This window comes from Mustelus asterias, chromosome 25, assembly GCF_964213995.1.
Source record: "Mustelus asterias chromosome 25, sMusAst1.hap1.1, whole genome shotgun sequence".
In the NCBI taxonomy this organism is placed as follows: domain Eukaryota; kingdom Metazoa; phylum Chordata; class Chondrichthyes; order Carcharhiniformes; family Triakidae; genus Mustelus; species Mustelus asterias.
This window is the reverse complement of record NC_135825.1, coordinates 53746194-53752193: the sequence shown is the minus strand read 5'-3', so window position 1 is coordinate 53752193 and position 6000 is coordinate 53746194.

The following is a 6000-nucleotide window of genomic DNA, read 5'->3' as shown; positions in this document are numbered from 1 at the left end:
CAGCACTGTGGGTGTACCTACTGCCCATTGCATTGCTAACAGCACTGTGGATGTACCTACTGTCCATTGTCCCTCTAACAGCACTGTGGGTGTACCTACTGCCCATGCATTGCTAACAGCACTGTGGGTGTACGTACTGCCCATTGTCCCTCTAACAGCACTGTGGGTGTACCTACTTTCCATTGTCCCTCTAACAGCACTGTGGGTGTACCTACTGTCCATTGTCCCTCTAACAGCACTGTGGGTGTACCCACTGTCCATTGTCACTCTCACAGCACTGTGGGTGTACCTACTGCCCATTGTCCTTCTAACTGAACTGTGGGTGTACCTACTGCCCATTGTCACCCTAACAGCACTGTGGGTGTACCTACTGCCCATTGTCCCTCTAACAGCACTGTGGGTGTACCTACTGCCCAATGTCCCTCTAACTGCACTGTGGGTGGACCTACTGCCCATTGTCACCCTAACAGCACTGTGGGTGTACCTACTGCCCATTGTCCCTCTAACAGCACTGTGGGTGTACCTACTGCCCAATGTCCCTCTAACAGCACTGTGGGTGTACCTACCGTCCATTGTCACTCTAACAGCACTGTTGGTGTACCTACTGCCCATTGTCCCTCTAACAGCACTGTGGGTGTACCTACTGCCCATTGTCCGTCTCACAGCACTGTGGGTGTACCTACTGCCCATTGTCACTCTAACAGCACTGTGGGTGTACCTACTGTCCATCGTCCCTCGAACAGCACTGTGGCTGTACCTACTGCCCACTGTCCCTCTAACAGCACTGTGGGTGTACCTACTGTGCATTGTCACGCTAACAGCACTGTGGGTGTACCTACTGTGCATTGTCACTCGAACAGCACTGTGGGTGTACCTACTGCCCACTGTCTCACTAACAGGACTGTGGGTGTACCTACTGCCCACTGTCTCACTAACAGGACTGTGGTGTACCTACTGCCTATTGCATTGCGAACAGCACTGTGGGTGTACCTACTGCCCATTGTCCCTCTAACAGCACTGTGGGTGTACCTACTGCGCATTGTCTCACTAACAGCACTGTGGGTGTACCTTCTGTCCTGCGTCTCACTAACAGCACTGTGGGTGTACCTACTGCCCAGTGTCTCACTAACAGCACTGTGGGTGTACCTACTGCCTATTGCATTGCTAACAGCACTGTGGGTGTACCTACTGTCCATCGTCCCTCGAACAGCACTGTGGGTGTACCTACTGCCCACTGTCCCTCTAACAGCACTGTGGGTGTACCTACTGCCCATTGTCACTCTAACAGCACTGTGGGTGTACCTACTGCCCATTGTCACCCTAACAGCACTGTGGGTGTACCTACTGCCTATTGTCACTCTAACTGCACTGTGGGTGTACCTACTGCCCTTTGACCCTCTAACAGCACTGTGGGTGTACCTACTGCCCACTGTCCCTCGAACAGCAGTGTGGGTTTACCTACTGCCCTGTGTCTCACTAACAGCACTGTGGGTGTACCTACTGCCTGTTGCCTTGCTAACAGCACGGTGGGTGTTCCTACAGCCCTGTGTCTCACTAACAGCACTGTGGGTGTACCTACTGCCCATTGTCACTCTAACAGCACTGTGGGTGTACCTACTGCCCATTGTCCCTCCAACAGCACTGTGGGTGTACCCACTGCCTATTGCATTGCGAACATCACTGTGGGTGTACCTGCAGTCCATTGTCCCTCTAACAGCACTGTGGGTGTACCTACTGTCCATTGTCCCTCTAACAGCAATGTGGGTGTACCTACTGCATATTGCATTGCTAACAGCACTGTGGGTGTACCTACTGCCCATTATCACCCTAACAGCACTGTGGGTCTACCTACTGCACTGTGTCTCACTAACAGCACTGTGGGTGTACCTACTGCCCATTGTCCCTTAACAGCACTGTGGGTGTACCTACTGCCCATTGTCCCTCTAACAGCACTGTGGGTGTACCTACTGCCCATTGTCCCTCTAACAGCACTGTGGGTGTACCTACTGCCCATTCTCACTCTAACAGCACTGTGGGTGTACCTCCTGCACTGTCTCTCACCAACAGCACTGTGGGTGTACCTACTGCCTATTGCGTTGCTAACAGCACTGTGGGTGTACCTACTGTCCATTGTCCCTCTAACAGCACTGTGGGTGGACCTACTGCCCATTATCACCCTAACAGCACTGTGGGTCTACCTACTGCACTGTGTCTCACTAACAGCACTGTGGGTGTACCTACTGCCCATTGTCACTCTAACTGCTCTGTGGGTGTACCTACTGCCCATTGTCCCTCTAACAGCACTGTGGATGTACCTACTGTCCATTGTCCCTCTAACAGTGCTGTGGGTGTACCTACTGTCCATTGTCCATCTAACAGCACTGTGGGTGTACCTACTGCCCATTGTACCTCTAACAGCACTGTGGGTGTACCTACTGTGCATTGTCACTCTAACAGCACAGTGGGTGTACCTACTGCCTTGTGTCTCACTAACAGCACTGTGGGTGTACCTACTGCCCATTGTCACTCTAACAGTGCTGTGGGTGTACCTACTGTCCATTGTCCATCTAACAGCACTGTGGGTGTACCTACTTCCCATTGTATCTCTAACAGCACTGTGGGTGTACCGGCTGTGTATTGTCACTCTAACAGCACAGTGGGTGTACCTACTGCCTTGTGTCTCACTAACAGCACTGTGGGTTTACGTACTGCCTATTGAATGGCTAACAGCACAGTGGGTGTACCTACTGCCCATTGTCCCTCTAACAGCACTGTGGGTGTACCTACTGCCCATTGTCACTCTAACTGCTCTGTTGGTGTACCTACTGCCCATTGGACCTTAACAGCACTGTGGGTGTACCTACTGTGCATTGTCACTCTAACAGCACAGTGGGTGTACCTACTGCCCTGTTTCTCACTGTAAGAAGTCTCACAACACCAGGTTAAAGTCCAACAGGTTTATTTGGTAGCAAATAAACCTGTTGGACTTTAACCTGGTGTTGTGAGACTTCTTACTGTGCTTACCCCAGTCCAACGCCGGCATCTCCACATCATGACTGTTTCTCACTAACAGCACAGTGGGTGTACCTACAGCCTATTGCGTTGCTAATAGCACTGTGGGTGTACCTGCTGCCCTGCGTAACTCTAACAGCACTGTGAGTGTACCGACTGCTCTGTGTCTCACTCACAGTGCTGTGGGTGTACCTACTGCCTATTGCGTTGCTAACAGCACTGTGGGTGTATCCACTGTCCATCATCTCACTAACAGCACTGTGGGTGTACCTACTGCCCATTGTCACCCTAACAGCAATGTGGGTGTACCTACTGCCCTGTGTCTCACTAACAGCACTGTGGGTGTACCTACTGTCCATTGTCACTCTAACAGCACTGTGGGTGTACCTGCTGCCCTGTGTCACTCTAACAGCACTGTGGGTGTACCTGCTGCCCTGTGTCCCTCTAACAGCACTGTGGGTGTACCTACTGCCCTGTGTCACTCTAACAGCACTGTGGGTGTACCTACTGCCCTGTGTCTCACTAACAGCACTGTGGGTGTACCTGCTGCCTATTGTGTTGCTAACAGCACTGTGGCTGTGCCTACTTCCCATTGTCCCTCTAACAGCAATGTGGGTGTACCTACTGTCCATTGTCGCTCTAACAGCACTGTGGGTGTACCTACTGCCCATTGTCCCTCTAACAGCACTGTGGGTGTACCTACTGCCCACTGTCTCTCTAACAGCACTGTGGGTGTACCTACTGCCCATTATCACTCTAACAGCACTGTGGGTCTACCTACTGCACTGTGTCTCACTAACAGCACTGTGGGTGTACCTACTGCCCATTGTCACTCTAACTGCTCTGTGGGTGTACCTACTGCCCATTGTCCCTCTAACAGCACTGTGGGTGTACCTACTGCCCATTGTCCCTCTAACAGCACTGTGGGTGTACCTACTGCCCATTGTCCCTCTAACAGCACTGTGGGTGTACCTACTGCCCATTGTCCCTCTAACAGCACTGTGGGTGTACCTACTGCCCATTGTCCCTCTAACAGCACTGTGGGTGTACCTGCTGCACTGTCTCTCACCAACAGCACTGTGGGTGTACCTACTGCCTATTGCGTTGCTAACAGCACTGTGGGTGTACCTACTGCCTATTGCGTTGCTAACAGCACTGTGGGTGTACCTACTGCCCTGTGTCACTCTAACAGCACTGTGGGTGTACCTACTGCCCTGTGTCTCACTAACAGCACTGTGGGTGTACCTACTGCCCTGTGTCACTCTAACAGCACTGTGGGTGTACCTACTGCCCTGTGTCTCACTAACAGCACTGTGGGTGTACCTACTGCCCTGTGTCACTCTAACAGCACTGTGGGTGTACCTACTGCCCTGTGTCTCACTAACAGCACTGTGGGTGTACCTGCTGCCTATTGTGTTGCTAACAGCACTGTGGCTGTGCCTACTGCCCATTGTCCCTCTAACAGCAATGTGGGTGTACCTACTGTCCATTGTCGCTCTAACAGCACTGTGGGTGTACCTACTGTCCATTGTCGCTCTAACAGCACTGTGGGTGTACCTACTGTCCATTGACCCTCTAACAGCACTGTGGGTGTACCTACTGTCCATTGTCCCACTAACAGCACTGTGGGTGCACCTACTGCCCATTGTCCCTCTAACAGCACTGTGGGTGTACCTACTGTGCATTGTCACTCTAACAGCACTGTGGGTGTACCTACTGCCTATTGCATTGCTTACAGCACTGTTGGTGTACCGACTGCCCATTGTCCCTCTAACAGCACTGTGGGTGTACCTACTGCCCATTGTCCGTCTCACAGCACTGTGGGTGTACCTACTGCCTACTGTCCCTCTAACAGCACTGTGGGTGTACCTACTGTCCATTGTCCCTCTCACAGCACTGTGGGTGTACCTACTGCCTATTGCATTGCTAACAGCACTTGGAGTGTACCTACTGTCCATTGTCCCTCTAACAGCGCTGTGGGTGTACCTACTACCCATTCTCCCTCTAACAGCACTGTGGGTGTACCTACTGCCCATTGTCACTCTAACTGCACTGTGGGAGTACCTACTACCCATTGTCCCTCTAACAGCACTGTGGGTGTACCTACTGCCCATTGTCACTCTAACAGCACTGTGGGTGTACCTACTGTCCATTGCCTTGCTAACAGCACTGTGGGTGTACCTACTGCCCATTGTTCTTCGAACAGCACTGTGGGTGTACCTACTGCCCACTGTCTCTCTAACAGCACTGTGGGTGTCCCTACTGCCCATTGTCACCCTAACAGCACTGTGGGTGTACCTACTACCCTGTGTCTCACTAACAGCACTGTGGGTGTACCTACTGCCCATTGTCACTTAAACTACTCTGTTCGTGTACCTACTGCCCATTGGCCCATAACAGCACTGTGGGTGTATCTACTGCCCATTGTCACTCTAACAGCACAGTGGGTGTACCTACTGCCCTGTTTCTCACTGCAAGAAGTCTCACAACACCAGGTTAAAGTCCAACAGGTTTATTTGGTAGCAAATAAACCTGTTGGACTTTAACCTGGTGTTGTGAGACTTCTTAATGTGCTTACCCCAGTCCAACGCCGGCATCTCCACATCATGACTGTTTCTCACTAACAGCACAGTGGGTGTACCTACAGCCTATTGCGTTGCTAACAGCACTGTGGTTGTTCCTAGTGCCCATTGTCCCTCTAACAGCACTGTGGGTGTACCTACTGCCCATTGTCCCTCCAACAGCACTGTGGGTGTACCTACTGCCCATAGTGGGCGGCACGGTAGCACAGTGGTTAGCACTGCTGCTTCACAGCTCCAGGGTCCCGGGTTCGATTCCCGGCTCGGGTCACTGTCTGTGTGGAGTTTGCACATTCTCCTCGTGTCTGCGTGGGTTTCCTCCGGGTGCTCCGGTTTCCTCCCACAGTCCAAAGATGTGCGGGTTAGGTTGATTGGCCCGGTTAAAAATTGCCCCTTAGAGTCCTGGGAT